At 44.6% G+C, this 21,499-nt stretch overlaps 1 protein-coding gene across 15 annotated transcripts in view; it reads right to left on the bottom strand.

Moving 5' to 3' along the window:
* FBRSL1 (fibrosin like 1) overlaps positions 1 to 21,499 on the bottom strand; it is a 416,097-nt gene that overhangs the window by 161,212 nt on the left and 233,386 nt on the right. The window lies entirely within an intron of this gene.

The raw sequence follows: 21,499 nt of genomic DNA, 5'->3' as shown, positions 1-21,499 counted from the left end.
GGAAGGGAAGGGAAGGGAAGGGAAGGGAAGGGAAGGGAAGGGAAGGGAAGGGAAGGGAAGGGAAGGGAAGGGAAGGGAAGGGAAGGGAAGGGAAGGGAAGGGAAGGGAAGGGAAGGGAAGGACAGTACGGAAAGCAGCAATACTGGAGAGCTCTGCCACTGACTTATGACCAGAAGGAAAATTCAGGGCCCTGTGATCCTGAGTGTTAAACTTGAGGTGCCTTAATGAAGGTGTGTTATCAAGTGCTCTTCACTTTATGAACATCAGCATTCTCTAAAGAGCAGTAAATTAGATGGTTGGAACAGTAATTTCTTAAGTCTGCAGCTACCTTTGAGTATGTAAATCCTCACCCTTCTCTTCCCTATTTCCCTTCCATAAATTAGGAATAATGTTTACCGTATCCTTAAGCTATCAAGCCAATCTGGCCATGGGTTCTACAGAAGCAAAGTACTCAGTACTTATCACCCCTGTGAACCCTATCTAGGAGACGAAGAGTGATAAAGCCATTTTCTGTGGAGCTGAACGGCAGAGATATTGTTAACCGGTTTCTTTTCCAAGCATGTATGTTGAGCAAATGATACGATCAGGAAAGACAACTCTTGGACTCAGGAATTAGTAATGTTATCTTAGTGTTGTTTCCTTGGCAACTTGACCTTTCCTAATTTGCCCAAAGGCAAAATATGGGCAGCATATCCCTTTCAAATCATACCTCAATAATCTTGTGATTAAAAGCATCACCAGAATGTGGCCTTGCCATAAGATGGAGAATTAACGACTCTCTACTAAATGATCCACTGATGTTGAATCTAATTTAAGTAGCCTTGCAAGAATATTTAACACTTAATGATAGGCTCTGTATTAGAGTAGGTTTAATCTAGGATGCAGCCACAGATGTCATAAGAAGGAATTAATCAGCATTGCTTCCACTAAAACAGAAATGCAAAATTGCTGAACAGAATGTATTAGAAACAGATTAAAGAACTGAGACTTAAACATAAAAGAAACAGAGCTGATGCCACCCTCAGAGAGCTAATTTGAAATACAGGGAAACTTAATTCGCCTTTAACTGAAGAATTGGGGTGTTTGAAGTTCCTAAAGAGAAGCTTGCATTATCAAGAAGGGAAAAAAGGCAGATAGTCTTTTCCCTCATCAATTAAAAATGAAAGTCCAACCCAAATATTAATGCCTGCCTCAAAATCCCAACAAAATGAAGTTATTGATGCTCTCAGGACTATTGCAGTACCCCACATGAAGCTCTATGCTCACTGAAGTGTGGTGGAAGTTCCACTGGAAAACTCCTGCCCAATTTAGATAAGTTACCTTTCAGGAAAGGCTTTAAAAACAAAAATTGAGATCACAGTACTGGAGCACAAAGCCAGGAGGGACCTCAGATCATCTGCTCAGATGTTAGCAAAACACTTCCTATTTATTTTATTATGAAAATTAATGCTCAAATCAGCTTCTGCTTTTTCTCTGCTCCCCATACACCTGAAGTTTTGACAGCAGTGAAGCGAATGAAAGATGAGAGTGCAAGCAATGACCAACTTCATCTTCTAACTCAACCATTTTCTACCTAATTGTGTGCCTCAATTTTCCTGGCTCTGGATGCATCTTCCATCACACAGTCCTGTTTTGCAAATACTCTGTTAGGAACTGATGATGAAAATGTGCAATAATATTCACTTTTCATTTAAAACTTGCTTAAGTGAGTTCTCTCCATTTCTATGACTTTCTGGTTAGCTAAAGACCTTTCATTAAACCTCTACACTTCTTTTGTAATAAAGGACACTAAACGAGTAATGATGCGTAATACACTTCCCCATTACTAGTAATTACTCACTGAAAATAAGAAATGAGAAATCACTTTCTTATTTGCTTATCTGATGATCTCTAAGGACAGTGATGTGCATGATGAATGCACAGTGCGTGGAGCTCCTCATTTATGTTATTGATCTCATTCAAAGTAACGGAGTGTAATGCTAAGAGATGCAGTGCCAAGCCCTCACATGCCAAAGGAACTTACTTTCCTCTAAGACGTGAGTGCATTGTGACCTTAGTGTGCTCAGATGTCTCCATACCTTCTGCAATTACAGAAGTTTGGAGCACAACGTGTTACCAGAAGTTTTCCTTCCTAAAAAAATGACAAAGAAATGAAATCTGAGCAGGAACCATCATCCCGATGTGCTTCAAACAAGTAACCAACACTGACTGACAGTCTCCTACAGCACCACCACAGTGCACTGATTTTGGTTATTAGGAAGGCAGGCAGGGTGCTCCAAAAGTAATGCTTTTTATGTGCTTTGTGTTTCCACAGAAATGACAACAGATACACGCTCTTTCACTGTATGAACTGTAACTTCTTTTTTTTTTCTTCCTGAATACAGAATTTTCCTCTGGGAGGTACAGTACATGGTAAGTGTGGGAAGTTAACATGTAATTAGCATGGTAATGTCTAATCAAATTACATCATGCTAGAGTTAACAGAGGTTCATATAGGAAATAATCTGCTGAGCACAGCCAGCATGGATGGCAAGCTCCTAAAATGCTCAGCATCCCAGAAACTTCAGAGGCTCCTGGAACATTTTCCAAACCCCTCACGTCTCAGCTGTGCTACTGCTCCATGCAGATCCACTGTTCAACTGTGCTCCATGCAGGTCAAACTGAAGCTTGCAATTCTCTGTGCACAGCTCCTGCAATGAGCCGTAGATGGTGGGAGATGATGGAGCTCACATCCCACAGGACCAGGCTCTGTATCTTTATGTTGCAGCGTGGGATCAGAAGACATTACTAGATACTCTCTTGCTAATTTTCCTCACAATTAAATTTGCTTATTTTCCTCAAGGAGCAGCTATTAAAAAGAAACCTACTGCGGTTTAATTTTCGGTAGATCTCCTGCAGTTAAACCATACCTGACGATGTGAATTGGAATCACTGTGCTAGCAAGCAGTGCTCAGGCAGGCAGCCTGAGCACAGAGCCAATGCTTTCTTTAAAGGATCCACTATTGGTGTCCTAACAACTTCTTCCTATTTTATTTAGAATCAGACAACAAGGAGAGAGAGGGAGATTCCAAATTAATTAAACAAGCTTAGCAAAGAAGAATCAATTGTGGCACAAACACTGCACGTCATTTTTTTTAAATTAAACCAAGACTACATGGTATTTAGCAACTCCAGAACCGACAGAATGGCAGAACACAGTTAAGTGAATCGACAATATGAATAAGCAGAAATCAAACAGGGGAATCATCGTTGGACAATCCATAGAAATAAGGACAGTAATTTTTCGAATGACAGTACCAAGTGTAAAGGACAGCGGGGAAAAGGAGAAGTAGGTATTTGCAGACAACTGCCTTTCTTCCAAGGAACACAAAGCTGAAGAGCTTGGATTTATCTCTCAAATACTACAGCTCATAATGCGACAGGTTGTAATGCACAGCACATAAGAGAGAATACATAAGCCAACATAAAATTCAGCATGATTAATGTATGATTAGTTCACGTTTGTACAATGCTTTGAAGATGTGAAGTGCTAATTAGAATTTCTGGATTAGGCTGGTTGGTGCCCCAATGCAATCCAGATCAGTAAATAAAAAACTGTGCACAAGTTTAAACTAACTGCCCGAAGAGCGAGGAGCCCACGAGACACTAGGAAAGGCTTTACATTTCAAGTGGATAAACAAATGTATAAAAGAGAGAGAAGGAGAATTCAATGCCCCAGCAAAGATATTTGAGACGGACGCAGCTGGTAATTATCCGAAAGACACCGGTTTGCCTCCGCCATCACCAGCAACAGTCCCACGGCCTTATGAGACACAGACCATCTCAGCTCAGGAGATGAAATCTAAACATAACAACCACCTTCCCAAGAGTAGTTCTACAGTAACAAGAATGAGCAAAATGCTGTCTGAGGCTGCAAGGGAAAGAAGGAAAAAAAAAGACGTAGCATCAAGAAATTCTTTCCTAGCTTTCATTGGAAATTTTAAAACTGGACTTCAGAGCAAAGGGAAAGAGTGAAATCTGGAGATGAACAATGGGCCTCACAGTATCACTTTCTTTTATTTTTTTTAATTCGAGAATAGAATATGTAAAATCATTTGCAGCAAAAAGGCCATTCCAATGCATCACCTGCATGGGAGCAACAAACTGCCCAGGATCAGAACAGAACGCTGCCTGGCAGAGATGCTGACCCTGCTACTGATCTGGCCTTTTCCTGCTTAATTAATTTCCTGCATACTTGAGCAGGAAAACTGTAACCCCCATTAAAGTCATGTTAGCTGTAGGTGATCAGATCTTTCAAGCTAAGTAATTACTCTAGCAGGAGCCATGTGTTGTATGAGCACAACCCTAGGAAGCAACATACGTGCAGCCAGGAGTGCCATGAATGCAACATGTGGCACCAGCTAAGGCCTACCAGCTACACCAGTGGCCTCAGCTCTGGCCACATCTGAGACCAGCACAGCAGCACGTAGCCCAGCCTGGTGTCACACACAGAAAGCCGGGCTTTGCTGCCACGGGTAACCATCTGTGGGAGCACAGCCTGCATGCGATGGTGCTTGCCCTCTGGTTCCAAACAACAGTGAAAATGAAATGTACCAAGCGAGTGGGCACAACACAGTGAAATCCTCAGACACATGAATGCCTACTTTGGATCTTCATCACGATGCAGAAGTACATGCGGAGGCCTAAAGAAAGAAAATGGGTTTTGTACTACTCTGTGCTTTATGGAATAAGAAACGTGACCAAGGCAAAGTCCCAGTAATACAAAAAACATGTAGACATAAAGCCTCTACAGATGTAATGCAGTCGCGCTTCAGGCTTAGCAAAGTCTTTGTGAGCTGACTTCAAACAGAGCATTTGGGGGACAGCAGAGCAGGGCCCCACAGGAGATGCATGGCACAGAGACCACGCCGAGCCACCTGGCCTACAGTGCCTGAGTTACTGGGAAAAACTGAAAGAGAAGAAATCCAAAACAAAGCAAACCTTCTAATTAGTGCTCAAATGAGACAAAGGCACTTTCCTATTAAGCAGGATGCACACTTTGCTGCAGTGTGCTCTCACAGAGGTGCAGGACTATTACTCACGCGATGTATGAAACGATGCAATCCCTAGGTATATACAAATCTTTTCCAAGTGTTTTTAAAGCTGGCATCTGTAGCAATACATGTTTGGCAGCAAATATTTAGAATGAAATATTCCGTAAAGTACTTCAGCACTTCTTTGAGTGTTTAATTTATCTGACATAAAAGAACAAGAGTGTGTAGCATTTTCCTGTAAGTGGATGTAAAATACGCATTGCATGGATCCCTATAATTAAAAAAACAGCAAATCATTGTCATTAATGCACAAGCAAGATCATAAATGAATACATTATTAAGTCCTACTGAATTAATGTTTAACTGCAATAGAGTTGAAATTGAATGAGGCAATTAATCAGAGTAAGAACTAAAAAAAAAGCCACATCTGTCTCACTTTGAATACATTGAGCAAAACGACCTTCAAACCAGTGCTGCCAATCACGCCGTGCCGCCCACCGCTCCGACAGCCTGGCTGCCACCACAGAGAGAAAGTTTAGGCGCTGCAGCAGGCGCAGGCTTTCCATCTGAGTCACTCGCTGGGTACGTGGCACCCCGAGGGAATCAAACGTGATGTCTCAAGGGCCTTATTTCGTAAAGTCATGAGTGCTCCGACGGCGAAGATCATGCTGGTTATAAATGTGAACCACATCTGCTCGATGTCACTAGAAAATGAAACTGGGGGAGTTGACGTACATTAGTGATAATTTTTAGAGGCTTAAGGCTCTTCGACATCCAGGGGAGGCGAAAAAAAATAGGACTTTCAGAAGCTTTTGTACTTTCATCGATCGCAATACATTAACTTACATTTTTCCACATCAGTCAAACTCTGCAGTGGAGTCTTGCTGAATGGGTTAATTAAACTCCCTCAGGTTCTTAACTGTTGAAGAAGTCTGAGTTCAATCTATTTCAGAATTTAAGGAGGAATAAAATGATAATACCCAGGATGACAACGACCCTCATCCTAGTGAAGGCTTTTTGCACTTCCCGTGTACAACAGTAGCTATTGTTCACGAGTCCTACCTTGACGGATAGGTGTACGTACTGCTCCTGGTGTCACACAGTATGAATATTAAACAATAGTTAAAGAGAACAAATCCATTGGTATTTTTGTAGCAAACTCTTAAGCAGTAATTATCTTTGAATAAAGATTTTTTTTTTCTCTTAATGCAAATGAACTGCAAATTTTCCAAACCGTAATTGTTTTCCTACACTGAATTGATGGAACAACTGGTGTGTAGGTAATCAGCACACTCATTGCCCTTTCAGCAGCAATAAGGACAAGATTCAGGATTTGGGCTAAAGAAAAGTAACAAAAAAAGGATTGTTTAGATATTCATTGATAAAGCAGCTAGCAATTAGGGGTTAGGCAAGTTTGCCAGAGAGCTGAATAGTGGTTAACCTATTCCTACTGCTGTCGAAAGGATGGATGTGTTCTTGCCATTGTGTTACTTTACAATGTGCCATAATTTGTCCTCTGTACACAATTCATAGCTTTTTGTACCAAAAAAGTCAAGTCAACCTACAGAGGTACCGTTCCATTACCACCTGCAATTACATGTTTGGCCATAGCGTGTTAAAACAGGATCACCAAGGCACTTTGGACACTGACATGAGCACAGCTGCACTTCCTGCACCAGGCAGGAGATGTTGGGAAAGAGAAGTCCTGCGTGGGGAATGGAGCTAGGGAGGGGGATGGTGATGATGGTCCTCAGTCAGTGGGGAGGGCTCCCACCAGCTCAGGACTGAAGTCTACAGATTCATCACGTACATTTCCTTGCTTCCTATGGATATAAAGTTACAGCAGCGACCAGAGATCTTTCCTAAGAAAACCAACACCTGCAATGTAGCAGGGCTCGTGTTCAATAAAGGTGATTTCCCTTTAAGGACAGGAAGATACTTTCTATATTCCAAGAGCTTTAGGCAAACTTTAGACAGTTCCCCAGGATATATTTTCAGGCTGGCACTATTTTATTGGCATAACAGTGTGAGATTTAGGCACTTTTGGATATATGCCAGCGTGCACCTATGCATCCTACCCTACTCTGACATGCTATTTGCTCTACTGTAGCATCAGATATGAAGATTTGCTTTGACACAGGGTATCAATTTGATGCAAACTCCAAATGGAAGAGCACAGCAGGATGGAGATGTCACTGAGTGGGAGCATTCCAGCCTGAGCTGCCAAGTGTAAGATGATAGGCTGTACTAAACTGATCATGGCAAAACAGCTCATCAGCAGCTAAACAACAGCTAAACAAAATACACCTAACTGTAGGGTTAATTAAGGGATCCTATTTTATGGGAAGATGTAAGAACTCAGGGTTCAGACCCAACCTGACCACAGCTAATGGTCTGCATTTGGCTTACTTCCACAAGAACAAGGATGGGATCTGTAATGGAAAGGGAGGAAGAAAGGAAAGTGCACTAGTGGTGGCAATTCACAGTCACACACGAGCCCAAAAGATAAAATCAACAAAGCAATTAAGCTTCAATAGAAACAAGACAGGTTTTTTGTTTTGTTTCTTCTTTTTTTTTTTCCCAGTGTGAATGTTAATTACTGAGCCTTACAGGAGAGATAACGAGAGGGTTTTACTGCCTAGCATTTCTCAAACAAAGACATGAAAAATTCATGAGCAGAGAAGACCTTGGTGTTGAGCTCCAGTTTTCCTGTCAAATATTTCAGCTCTGGAGGTCCTTAGGAAGGTTACACAGCAATATTCAAGTCTAAAGGATGCCTGTCAGCCGGATCTAAAAGCAACCAGAATTTTATAGGCTACATGTGACCTTGTCAATGTATTTTCACTGGCCAACAGTGTCTTCCAGCATCATTCACCCAGCTTACAATAAAAGCTGAACATTAAAATGTCTGTCCTCTTGAGGACACACCACTCACCGCATCCATTTGTCCGTGAGGTAGGAACTAAGATTCTCTGTGGTTTGTCTGATGCTGAGAAACGCAGCACGTTGGCACAGCACTCTGAAAATGGTCCAACCGCAGCCTGACAACCTGAGAGCAGGCGCAGGGGGAACTTCCCCAGCCACAAGACTTTTATCAAGACTCTGTGCTGTCTGAAATGCCACTCTTTAACTGGGGAGAGAGATCCCACTAATTCTGGCATGGTTTCTAATAAGATCTAAAACTTTCTTTCAAGTAACTGGCTTCAGACACAGGGCTATTTGTGAGTTAGCAGTCCCTCATTAAAGCCTAGCCCAGGCTTTCTCAAAAGCTCCGAAAACGAGTTGGTGTTCGCTGACATGGAAGTCAGGCACAGATCAAGTGTCCATAGAACGGGGCCATGGAGCAGGCTAACAAGAAACAAGCACAGCACAAAAGCTTTGGGGATCATCTCAATCTCCTTCCCTTAGCTAATCAAATTCACCATAGCAGAAGCAGGAATTTGAAGTCTTCACTGTCTGAACTGCTCAGTGTTTTGTTCCTGTGTTAATTTAGTAAAGAGAAATCCCGCAGGTGAGTCACTAAGAATCATCTTTCAAACCCCAAACTTCCCTAATCTGTGGCCTCAAGCTTTTAAATACCATTCTGCATCAGAATTCTCAGCATACCACCTTCTAGAATATAAACTGCCACATGAAGACAACGCAATCACTGCGCCTACTGCCTGCCTGCGGGGACTGCACACAAACACACCTCAGCTGCACAGAATGTGCTGGCAGATCAGAAGCCTGAATTGTGAATTGGAGGCAATTTTTGAATTAATCTCCCTTGCCAAAAAGATTTTTAGCAAAAAGATGTAACGTGTTTAAATGTCTGAAGCTGGGAAAGAACAGTCAGCTAAAGATAATGGCGAACAAGGAAAAACTGCTGGTAATGGCGTTGAAGATCTCAGCATAGCCAAAAGTTCACATAAGTTCCCAGCTTTCTCCCAGAGTACTGTTTGAAATTCTTCTCTAGAAGTTCTCAACAACGACGAGCCCTTCCAGCAGCAAACTGCCAGTCAGAAGGCCTCCTCCTGCACGCCTGGTGAGGCTTCACTGGATGATGCAGCACCTCCCTGCCCAGAGGAGCAATGGGCTTCCACTCCTCTAAAAGCAGAACGTTTTTAAGAATATCAAGCCTTTGTTTTACAGCAAAGTGACAGAAAGGAGTGCTAACAGCTTCTTTCTCTTCTTTTGTAAGCTGTTGCTGACAAATGCCAGCCCGGTCTTTGAGAGGTATCTGCTGATGTTTATAGGAAAGGCGGTAAACAAGAGAGAGAAAAGTCAAAGGAGAGGTAAATAAGCACACTGGTTTCACCAGCTCTGTATCTCAGCCTGGTGATAAGGGATAATGGAGTGCATTTAACCTCCACACACTTTTCTTAAGCTCTCACATCACAGCTCTGAGGCGCCCAGAGCCCAGATGCTGCCACCTCAGCCAACCCCTCAGCTTTGTCCCTCTGCAGTGTCTCTGTGCACTTGGGAACACCGGGGCTGAGTTAGGATACAAACACCTATGCTGATTCCCACCTGCCGGTGCCAACCCTGGGATGCTGGGATTCTGACCTGCTTCCTCCTGCAGTGTGGCCCCACCTCCCCCATTACCAGCTAGCGCTGGTCCTTCACAAACCTCTTCTTCAACGTGCCTTTTCTTTTTGTTTGTTTTAAATCAAACGAAGCTGTCTCTTCTCCTGCCCGCTCTTCCCTGGCGGTGCTTTTTGTTCCTGTCGTGCTAGGAAGAGCTGTCTTTCACTTCAGATCACTGCAAAGCTGCGGCTGAAGTCTGTTTGACCACACAGCAGCTAAGGCACCCGGAGGGAAGTTCTGACTCAAGAAAAGTGCCCTGCAGCTCTGAGCGTCAATGTCTGGGGGGCTGACCAACCTGCAGTCTGCTTTGTGTCTCGGAGCTCCTTGCTGGGAACTTTATGGGGTACGTCTGGCAGCTGTCGCCCATTTATCGCACTGGAGATGCAGACACAGCAAACCGCACCGCTCTGCTGCAGTTTCAAGTACGAAAGTGTCTGCATGTGAGTCACCACTACTACACACATTACTACCAGTATGACCCATCTGCTTTCTACTTTACCAGAAGTCCCATAACTAAACCTCCAAGGGAGAACTCAGGCTTAATTACTGTGCGTAGCTTAGATATTCATGCAGGGGCTCCCTCCTGGTTCTCCCAGGTACTTGTGGAACTAAAAGAGTGTTGGGAATGGCTTTGCAAGAAATTTAAAAGTCCCAATACTTGAAAAGTAAACAGGGAACTTAAAGCTGGTATAACATTTGCTGCTCAAAAACATATTTATGTATGCTATAAAGAGAAAACTGATGTGGTACCGAACTGCAGAGACTCCCCCTTATACCTTACGTCACTTTATACCTTGCATATCTTTGAATTATCACTGAACGTATCTATTGTTCAGGTTTGGGTCCAGTTCACAAGACCCAGTCAGAACGAGGAGCTACAGCTTCGAAAGGAAAAGTGCGTTGCCAACGAAGAAAACAGCTCAGGCATGCCCGTTCCTAGAATTCATTCATTTAAGGGGTTTATTTCTGCGTATTACTTGCTAATATGTTTAAATTGCCCTAATATCTACGCCTGACATTTTAAAGCTCTGGGCTCATAAAGTGATCTGCCTCCACTCGTCAGGCAAGTAACTGGTGGTCTCAGCCGTGCCTCAGCTGGAAGCTGTCCCACAGCAGGCTCAGCCCTGCAGGCACCCCGCAGCGGGGCGGTTTCGGCTCGGCCCGACCACAGCGCGCAGTTATGACTGGGCGGCCGCGCAGCACCTGCACGCCATGCGTGGCGACCGCTTGCTCTCTCGCTTTCATGAGAACCAACATTCAGCCTCCCACACACCCACCTCAGAGAGGAAACTCGATGGGTACGGCCGAGTTTCTCGTGGCCACTGGTAAGCAGAGGAGAGCAGCGGGACCCACAGTGGTGGAAGCACCCCGGCACGCTGCCCCGCAGCCGCCGCAGCTCCTGGCTGTGCTGGCTCACCCGCAGAGCACACAGACGCACGGGACTGCAGCTCTTTCCTGCTTTATAGAAGATGAGGAGTACTCAAGCGATTGAACCGTGTCTTACAGTGGGTTAAGTGACTCATCTGGGGTTAGAAAAAATTCAGGGTTTTTCCTTGCTCACAGGCCTGTATTTTCAAGCACAGTTTTCTTTTGACTATTCCCGTTTTCATTTCATCTGGTTTCCATTGAGCAAAATTAGAAGCATAAAGTTTAAACTACATTGTGGACTGCTGAACCATTCAAACGCACACAGAGGGGTTTTGATTGAATGCAGGCCGTTTGCTGAGCTTCGTTATCTGCCGAGAAACAACTATTGAAGGCTGCCAGACCAAGTGCCCTCTGCATGCAGAGCAGAACGTGTCCCTGTGCTGCTCCTTCACTGGCGGGGCAGCTCCTGGTGCAGGGCAGCAGAGGCAGGCAGGCCGTGCAGCTGTGCTGGGCGGCAGCCTGGAGCAGCTCAGTGATGCCTGCACCACACCAGCAGCATTGCATAGCACAGAAGTCGTAGCTTGGTGATCAGATGTAAGAAAAAAAGAATAAGAACAAAGTAGACAAATTTTCAAAGTGCTGCTCAGTAAAGCGACCTAAGAGAGTTTAGATGCATTTCCTTTAAAATTCAGCTGCCAGCTCGTCTTCATAGGAGGTTAAATGGTTTCAGTTCACCCACGCATTCAGACGCTAGATCCTACATACAGGTTATTCTCTGGGTTAAGAATACAGGAAAAGACAGGAACAAAGCCTTAAACTGCAGAGCCTATCCAGTATAACCACCTTACTCATGTCAAGCAAGACTTCGTAAGGCAGGAAAACAAACTTTCAAAGCAAACTTCTTTCAGGGTTTACTTCAAAATAAAGCAAGCTGTTGAAAGTCTGTACTTGCACGCATCCTACTTAATTACAACAGCTTTGCATCAATGGAAAACTGGCTGCAAATTGGATTTGTTAAGCATCACAGTGCTTAGAGAACTGGTCTTTGAGAACTCGGTGCTGCTGCAGGTAACCATGGATCTGTCTGGGAAAACAAAATTCAACCAGAGGAAGAAATCAAACACGATTGCTCAGTCACCATCTCAGCCATAGCAGTATTCTGCAGGATCTGACCTGCAGCCTCACCCAGCGCAAGGGAAACCTTGTGCAGGATGTGGATGCTTCCAGCAGCCAATGGTGGCGGCTATTGCAAAGCCCAAGCCCATCTGTTAAGCTTCTACTAAATACACACGTATAGCAGATAAACGCCCTTGGCTTGTGAAGAGGAGTGAAAGTTCACTTGGAAAAGCAATTCTAGCCACGTCTGAACTATGAACTGAAATTCAAAATGAAGGGCTTTCTTGTGCGTGTTTGTTTTATGTTATAATTGGCAACACGACCCCAGAACTGCTGCTGGTGGAAGTAGCTCTTTTACAAAGCCGCGCTATCATTTCTGACATTGGCAGTGTGGGAATTTGCTGTAACGGTGATCTAAATTCCCACGCCGCTTTCAGATTGGTTCAGCACACAGAATGCATAAATGCTGAGCTATTACACCCATATATATCTACCTCTCTTCTGAGGACAACAAAAAAAATTGATGCACTCGAGCAGGCAAATCCTATGTTTTCCATACGAAAAGGAAAAGCCTGGCATGGAAAAGTGTATTGCTTTGGAGGGCCTGGATTAAGTGCCCGTTATGAAAGAGGTCTATGCAGTATAAAAATTCTTGTAAATTAGGAGCAAGTTCTTACCTACTGGAAGACAACTGAGACTGTCCTCCGATTATCTCACAAGTAAGGATGCGACGCTACGATTTCCACATGGGAATGCATTTTTAAGAGCACCGAGGCACTTCTTGGAGGCCGTGCCTCTTACGGACACTTGGACACGTCACCACCTGGCTCTTCATGCTGGGCCTGACACCAGCAGCTCCCAAGGCAAACAAGGCTGCCAAGCGAGGGCAGTGCTGTGGCTGGCTCCGTCCTGGTGCCACCCCTTCCCAATGCAGGAGGAGAGCTGCCGTGCCTGGAGGGGGACTTTTGTAGGGCTCAGCTCATCTCTGTGTTTAAAATGTTTCAGAAACCTCAGAAACAGATTAAGTAATGCAATAATAAAACTCTCAGTGAACCTGTGCAATAAAATCCATCAACAGAGGAGATGGGTAATATAATCTCTTCAGAAAAAAAATCCTCTGCTCTATGCCTGAATTACCTTGTGCACCACAAGATAGAGGATTTAGACTATGGCAACGGATTGAAATCTCTCTTCGGGGACATCCTTCTCATAATTGCACATTCATGCCTCTCTCCCCAGTAGTAGCCTAAATACAATTTACCGTTGCACACATTTTTATAGGGTTTCTGCAAATCCGCCACTTTATTACCACCCCGGTTATAAGGGGCCACACGGCAATTCCTAAGGGTTCACTAACTGAGCAAGATATTAAGCTTGAATGAAAAGAATCAAAAACGTCTATCGACAATTTATAGTTCTCTATAAAGGACCTTGGGGAACCGCAATTTGAAGGTGAAAAGTAAATGGAAAGCAGATTTCAGCTGAAAAATTTCATATGATCGATGGAGAAGACTTACAGAGAATTATCCAGAGAGGATTTTAAGGTGTGCTAGAGTTAAAAACATACAACTCCAAATTACACACCAGGCACACAAACATGTCGACGTGGATACATCTGATTAATCAGGCCTATTCAGAGCCTGTAACAGCTGCCTTCTTTATGCACATCTCATGAAAGCCATCCTATTTTACACCTTTCTTCAGAAGAAAGAAAGGTAAAAAAGAGATGGGGAACCCCCAGGGGGTCCACAGTACCTCACAGCTTCCTAGTTTGTCTGGGAGATCCCAAGTCTGCTCCCAACCAAACCACTGACTGCCCGGGGTTTGGGCAAATCCCTGCATCCATCTGTGCCTCAGTGTTCCCTCAGTGCAACGAGGGAACTGCAGCTCATTGATAACTGGTATGGTTTCTGAAAATGGTTCAGAAACAAAAGCCCTCATTGCAGTGTTGTCCTCCTCAAGTTGTGAGAACAAGAGCTTAAAGGCACAGCAGCAAACTAGCCAAAATGGACAGAATGGTCTCACAGTTCTTCGTTAGCACCTACAGAAATTAAGGAAAAAAATCATTTACCAGTATGAGCAACACCTTGAAACACTTCAACATCCTGACTGGTGCTCAGGTGGAGGACAAACCACCCTTGGTGCCTCAGCACCCCCTGATCTGCCAAGTGCTGACTGCCTGGGCAATGGAGTCATGGGAAATGATTCCCACTGCAGAAGAGAACATGCCCATGGGAACAACCTTGTTCCCAAATGCTTTCATCGCCAGCCCAGCGGGTACAGTGTAAGGTACAGCCACTGATGTCTGCAGCATCAGATGTGCTGGAGGGATGGGACATTTCCAGGCAGTGAACCCCCCAGCTGATGAGAAGCAAAATATTTATCTCTGAATCTTCCGCAGTTCTTGAATAGCACCGTAATTCCCTGAATCTGTGGTATCTCACTTTAATCTGAAACACTGACATGTGGTAATTAACCTCCTTTTCATCTCTCGCTGATTCAGTTGCACAGGATAACTACAGAAATGTGTGGGAAAACCTATATTTTATTTATTTATTTTTACTTTGAGAGATACAGATAAGCTTGTAGGCCATATTAGATGCTGAATTAAAGGAAGATGTGGTGCATTTGGGCTGCTGTCCATCCATTACTGCCATTTATCTGTTTTCCTGTGCCTGCTGCTAAATGCAGAAATAGGGGCAGGAACCCGAGCCATGGAGGCGATGCTCCTCTACATGTGTTGTGACCTTCTTTGTGCTGGAGCTTTGGGCAGCAGCACGGTTCCACCAAGCAAGATCCCTTTGTTATGGCATTTCTGAGACTGCATCAGTCGCAGTCAGAGACGGTGTGACTTCCCAGCTATGGACATGTGCACAAGCAAGAAGCTGGGGCAATCTAAGTTCTTAAGAGTCCACTGAGTCCTTCCCCACATCAGCTATCTGGAAGGCTCTTGGCAAAGACTGTAAGAGGTGCTTGCATATGGCAGAACATCTATCTTGATGGAAGCAACGAAGCGTTAATGTATAACACAAATAAAGAACAATGATTCATTCGAGCAGGCTTAATATGAAGGGCTGCTTTTTTTTTTTGAATGTGGGCCTCAGTAAAGCTTTAAAGGATAATTTCCACTAAAAATTGGATCAACTCCATCGAGAAGAACACAAATCCCTGTTTCCTCCAGATTGTTTCACTCGATTCGCTAAAATGTTTATTCTACACTCAGAAAAAAAGTTGCTGGAATTTCTAAACTGCATTAAAATTAATCCTTTGCTTCTTTACTGTTGCTTTTTTCAGTGCTTCCTTTGTTCCAAGCTGGCGCTTACAGGAGCTTTCATAACCAGCAGGCAATCACACACATCCTTCCTGTTTGCAGTTTTTACTGTACTTTACACAAACAAAAAAAAGAGGAACAGTCCAAAGTACATCCCAGACATCTGAGAAAGAAGGAGGTAAATGTCGCAAACAGTTCCAAGCAGAAGACAAGGAGTGGATAAGGACACCCAAACTATGAAACGGAGCTACCTCCTCAGCCCACTTTTTATCTTGCAAACATAGGAGGATGAGATGACCCAGCCAGAACCGGACAGTCCAGCAAAGAGGAAAGGAGAGGGCATGCCCTGCAGAGCTGCCAGCAAACCACCCACAGCACAGCAGAGTCCACCCTCCCCACACTGCTGTGCAGCAGGGCGGCTTTAGAGAGGTTCTATTTCTGAATGATTTTTAATTAAAGGCTCTTTACAGCTCCTACCTAACTTAGGGAAAGGTCTGCCATGAGAAATGCTTGGTGGCCACTTATATTTTTGTCTCTCTGTGTGGAACAGAGGCAACAAGCAAGTCAAGAGCCCCAGACCCGTCTGACAAGCATCCTCCATCAGCTGATGCTGAAAGCAAGCCCTCCAGGATGGCTAACAAACCCTCTTTGCCTTTTGTGAACCTGTGTCTCATCAAAATCCAAGTGGACATGTTGTCACACTTCAGAAACATTCTATTTCCTGCCAATGAAACAGTGAATTGCTGCTCAATGTTCTCCAGTGGTATTTGTTATAGATCGAGAAGCCATCTCTGGTACACTACAAAACATACTCATTTTTCAACAGATGTGTATCTGAAAACAGACAGGGCTCAGGTGCTTTCATGATGACATCGTGAAAAAAACCTGCTTCAGTATGCTAACAAAATCAGCCTTGTCTACATGGGAGTCTGACTTTTGTGGCCCCAGAACTGCTACTGACAGCAGCACAGAATACCCGAGTGCAGTGAGACTTTGAGGAAAAAAGGAAGCTCTACGGTTTCATGCATCTAGCTGATAGGCATCAGTAGGGAAGTGCAGTCTGATTGTTACAGTGTGACACGGAGGAAATATTCTTAGTTGCATCCTTATCTCCCTCCCTTCCTCCCTATGTGGTCTCGCAGCCACTGCCCTTCCCTGCACCACGGCTGGGTGCCACCCAGTGCAGCTCAGAGCACTGCTGCTGCTCCAGAGCGACAGGAGCACGTTCCTCCCCCACAGCTGCGGGTAACACACTTTGCCCTCTTTGTAGAAGGGAACAATGCTTTTAATAGGGAAAGTAATGAATGTCTTTGCAGCAACTGGGGAGTAATAATAACGAATGACTGTGTGAAAGTTTAAAACATTGCAATGGATTAGGTGCATTCAGCTTTGCCAACTAAGGCTGCAACTAGAACAAAACACAGCCTAGATGCTTCTTTGGTGTTTATTGCTTGAATGAGTAATGCCCATAAAGCTTCCCGTAGCTGCAGTGTACTGACTGATATCAGTGCTATGGTACACAGGTCAATAAAGAAGAGAATTTCTCTATTACCTCAATGATTCATGAAAGTGATTACTCCTACTTTGACTTGCATTCCAAAACAAATCTGCACGCAGTGATATTCCCGCCAAATGCTCTCGGTGTGCTCCTGGGCAACATCTTGAAACTGCTGTGGATTGACTTTTGTGGGGCAGGACTGGAAATCCCAGGAAATACAGTGCAGACAGACAGCAGGCCCATGCAGCAGGGCAGGCCAGCTTCTCTGCTGCTCCCAATGCCTGAGGAGCTCCAGTGCTGGGATGAAGGCAGGTGCCAGCGGAGCTCCCGGCTCCACCAGCGCCGAGTCAGGCTCTCCTTAGGAGAACTGCCCATAGCTGTATTCCAGCTCCTGCCCATCTCACCCCGCGTCTCTCCGTCCATCCCGCACAAACACACCCGCTTTTACTTTCCTTTTTTCCTGTTGGCAGGAGACACCTTATCGGCATGGTGATGTATTACCGTGATACATTTGCTTTTGAAGTGCGGAGTGGCTTTTAGGCTCTGGCATTTTGAACTTTTGGGGAGGAAGAATGTTACACTCACAACAAACTTTGAAGTCTGCTTCCTGAATGCAGTAACTGTTTACTCTCTTCTTCTCTTTCTTGGCCACTTTAAGCTCCCCTAAAGTAAACACAGTTCTCACATCCCAAAACTCTTATCGCCCAGGTATCCCATTACAGACCAAACACAAGAAATCAATGCGACTATGTCTTGAACACAGGTCTGAGAGAGGAACAAGCCTACAGCTCCAACACACACTGCAGCCTACACACCACACGTTAATTTACACTCCATTAATGTGGCATCTTTTGCCACTCAGGTATGTACATCCAAGCAGCAATAGCAGTTACCAAACATCACCCCCCCTTTTTTCTTTTTTTTCCTGAGCAAACACAAGCAAATCTAGGCCTCATATATTCTTTAAAATGCAAGTATTTTGACTAGTAAGCCTCACCTTTGTTTCAGATTTTCAGCAACAGCTTGACTGTGTGTTTAAAAACTACAACTGCAAAAAAGGACCACATCAAAGAAGTCTTTGGGTGTATTTGTGTACTCTACTACTCCTAAAAAACTGGGTCATAATTTCATATTCAGTTTCACAATCACCAAATACAGCAGCCACTAGAGAAGAACAGGATCCTGTAATTTACCCTACTCTAAACACAAGTTTAGGATAACAGAGATTCAGGCTGATAACTTTCCCCATTTAATGCAATTCTGTGTCACGAAAACAGAAACAAAGGCGAGCTCTTTGTGTTACACCATGCTGTCAATTTAAATACCTTTGAACAGCCCTGTGTGGTTGGGTGACCTGGGAAGGCTACGTGCTCAAAACAACCAGCCCTCCACTTCAGAACAAAGAAAAGTGTGTTTTCTTTTAATCTGATAAACTTACATCCTGATCTTAATAGCTACGGTAGTTGCCCTGCAGAATTTGTCTTCTCCTCCATTAAAGAAACAAAGTTCCTGGCTAGCACCAGAATGCTGGATTAAAACTGGCAACTTGAAAGACGTTGATTTCAACAGACACAGCCCCCAGTGCTCAGCTGCTGGCAGCGGGGTTCTGTCAGTGAATCGCCCGCTCCTCCATGCTGCGATTACAGCACAGACTGATTCCTGAGCTTCTCACATTCAGAGCGAGTGTTCAGAAGCATTTCTCGGTTCCCGCTTCAACCTGATGGTCTGCTTCTTGTTATCCTTCTAAGAAAATAAAAGAGGAAACTTCTCAGCCCACTGGAAAGACATGGGCTTTGTGTCATTCCTTCTTCCCAGGAAAAGAGAGATCCGAGACACCCACACCTTTGTGTCCATACTTGCAACCCACGTTTGGGTGGAATCCTACCAAGGGTACAGGAGAATCAGAAAAAGAAGACTACAATTATGTACCTTTCCATATGCTGCCCCAAGGGCTTCTCTGCTTTAAGCCCCAGTAAGGCCATGACAATTACAAGCCAGTATCTGTTGTTTCAAAATTTCTTTTGCTGGGTTTGAAGGGATTTATTGGTAATATAATTGTTTTTATTCCAAGGCACGACTTGAGAACAAGAAGCAGCAGTAGGACAGTAAAGACAGACAAATTCAGAGATATGGAGCAAGATAAGGTTGAGTCCCCACTGTGGATAAAGCACAAAAAAGAGGAAAAAGAAATATGGTGGATTTGCCCCATCCTGAAGGAGGGCTGGCTTCAGCTGTGATATACAGGGTGTGTGGGAAAGGAAACAGGGATGCCTGTGCAGCAGCTCCCCAGAGCTGTCACCCAGAGCACTCACTGCCCCGGCTGTTACAGCAAATCGCTGCTCCAGGGCTCCTTCTGCCACCCATTCCCAGCAGCTTGCTGAGAGACGTGAACTGGCAAATGCAAGCTGCTGGGGACAGATAGAATAAAATTGCCTGGCTTATGTTATACAGGTGGTGCCACTGAAGGCAATAGTTCCACCTGGCTCTAAAAACTCATTTTTCTGAAATAATATTCCATACTTCATCATGTTGTGTGGGCCGTCCCTTCTGCCTGGTGAGCGTGCTTGAGCTGGAAGGAAATCTGGAAGGCTCTTCCCCTTTGGACATCCCTGCTGCATTTGCACGGCGGTGGACTCACCCTGTAAGAACCCATTGCTGCCTGTCAGACGCTGCTGTGCTTGAGCTGCTGGCTGGTGGCCTAGAAGCTGCGCTCCACTTCCCGGCTGCCATTTGGCACGTGGTCACTATTTTTCTTTTAACTCTTTTCCTTTCTTAGAAGACTTTCCAGACCGGGAAATCCAACCTGAGGCTGCCCCAGCGGCTTGGCTGCCAGCACCGGCACCTGCCTGCCTGGAGCTCACCGTGTGCAGGGTGAGGAGCAGGAGCCCTTCCTGCCATCGCTGGAAGGTGATGAGGAGCTGGTGGGTTCCTGCTCTTGCCTGAAGAGGCAGTTGAACAATTAGCACTGCTGAAATTGCTGAGCGAGCTTCAAAAAGGTGGAAAAAAAGAAAGGATCCCCCAAATGTCACAAGCTACCATCACTTGACCTGCAAAAGTTGCCAGCACCACAAAAACTTGGATGTTTTCTCTGACACTGAAAGCTTGGAAACTTCTCGGACATGAATGATTTTCTCTGTACAAAAGATAAAAAGTGCCATGAAACTGAGGCAGTACCAAAGGAAATAGCCAGAAGTGAAGGGAACCCGGCTGCAATGCTGTTGTGTAGGTTGCAGAGATGATAGGAGCTAGGCTTGAAATGTACAGCACTCAAGAAACTCTGAAGTAATAGAAAATACTGGAATTCATCCCTTTGGCAAGGGAACTTACTGTAAGAACATCAGAATTTTCATGTTTGACACCAAGTTTCCATATAAGTTTGAATCCAGTTCAAAGCTTCGAACCTTATTGCTATGGCACTGCCCGGCTTACAGCCAAGACATCTAAAAGATTATTGAGTGTTCTGGGATGACAAAGAGAATGTTGACATATTTACAGTTGGCTTTTCTATAATTTGTGAGTGATAGAGTCGATGTCTGGTGTCTGCAGACAATGTGCACCATACGGACACTGCAAAAAGAAGGCATTTGCTCATTGGCTCCTTAGACCTTTTGGGGCACACGCTGGTAATATAAATACAAGCTACAAATATGATCTCACTCCCAATACAATTATTTACGCTCCCTATATAGCCTAATAACAAACATATTTCTTTTCTAGGAAGAGAGATCTCAGGTGGTTTAAGGACTATGCTGCTTTTATCAGAGTGGCAAAATGAACAGCCACGTTGCAGCACAGACCCAGTCTAGATAACCCTAAGGGTTACTGGAGGACTTACAAATGCATTCAGACCACAGATAAGCCATGGGGGGTGGGGAGGAGGCGGGAAAGAGAAATCGGACAGTGAGCTTCCAAGGTCCAAGATCAGAGCTGAACTTTCCTTCCTGCCACCAAGCCAACATAGGAGAGCACATTTCTTCACGTACCCACAAGTGAAGGATTTCCACTGGAAAACCCTGGGGGAGAGTTTCTGGTCCCCGTGCCCACTGCTCTCTGGGCAGCGGTGTCTCCTCCAGAACAGAAGACAACATTTCCCCCTCCTGCAAGCATGGCAGGAGGTCTGGAGCACCCTATGGCATGGCCATGTGGCACCTTGTGTCCATCCCCACACGTGGTGCCAGCAGAAAGCGCTGCACAGCAATGTGCAGCTCCTTGCAGCTCAGCAGGGTGCTACAAGCCAAGCAGTGCAAGATAGGAAGCAAACTCTGCACTCTTTCTGCCCAAGCCATGATCTGTCTGCAATATTGTTTTAACAACCTGCGTGGGATGCAGGAGAATTTAAAACAAATGATTTAAAGCTTTTTTCTTTCCTCAAATAAGAACTCAGTGGTTTGACAGTCAAGAGCAGCCCTCCAGTTCAGAGCAAGAGCTAATGGAAGAGAAAACCTAAATAAACATTTTCATTTTTGAGCTCCCAAGGGACTCCTGCAAACAATAGCAAGAAAAAACATTTCAGAAGTGCCAGAAGTCAGGGGAGCACTCCATTTACTTATTTGTACAGTCAGTTACTGATCATGCTGATATCTGACTTTGGCTCCGAAATCTCAGCTGCGTTACAACAGGGCAACGCGCAGCTCGCTCAGGGTCAAT

This window comes from Lagopus leucura, unplaced genomic scaffold (assembly GCF_019238085.1).
Source record: "Lagopus leucura isolate 7727_CA_CO unplaced genomic scaffold, USGS_WTPT01 Super-Scaffold_806, whole genome shotgun sequence".
Lineage (NCBI taxonomy): Eukaryota > Metazoa > Chordata > Aves > Galliformes > Phasianidae > Lagopus > Lagopus leucura.
Note: the sequence above shows the minus strand (reverse complement) of the source record. Positions and strands in the feature narration are given on the sequence as shown.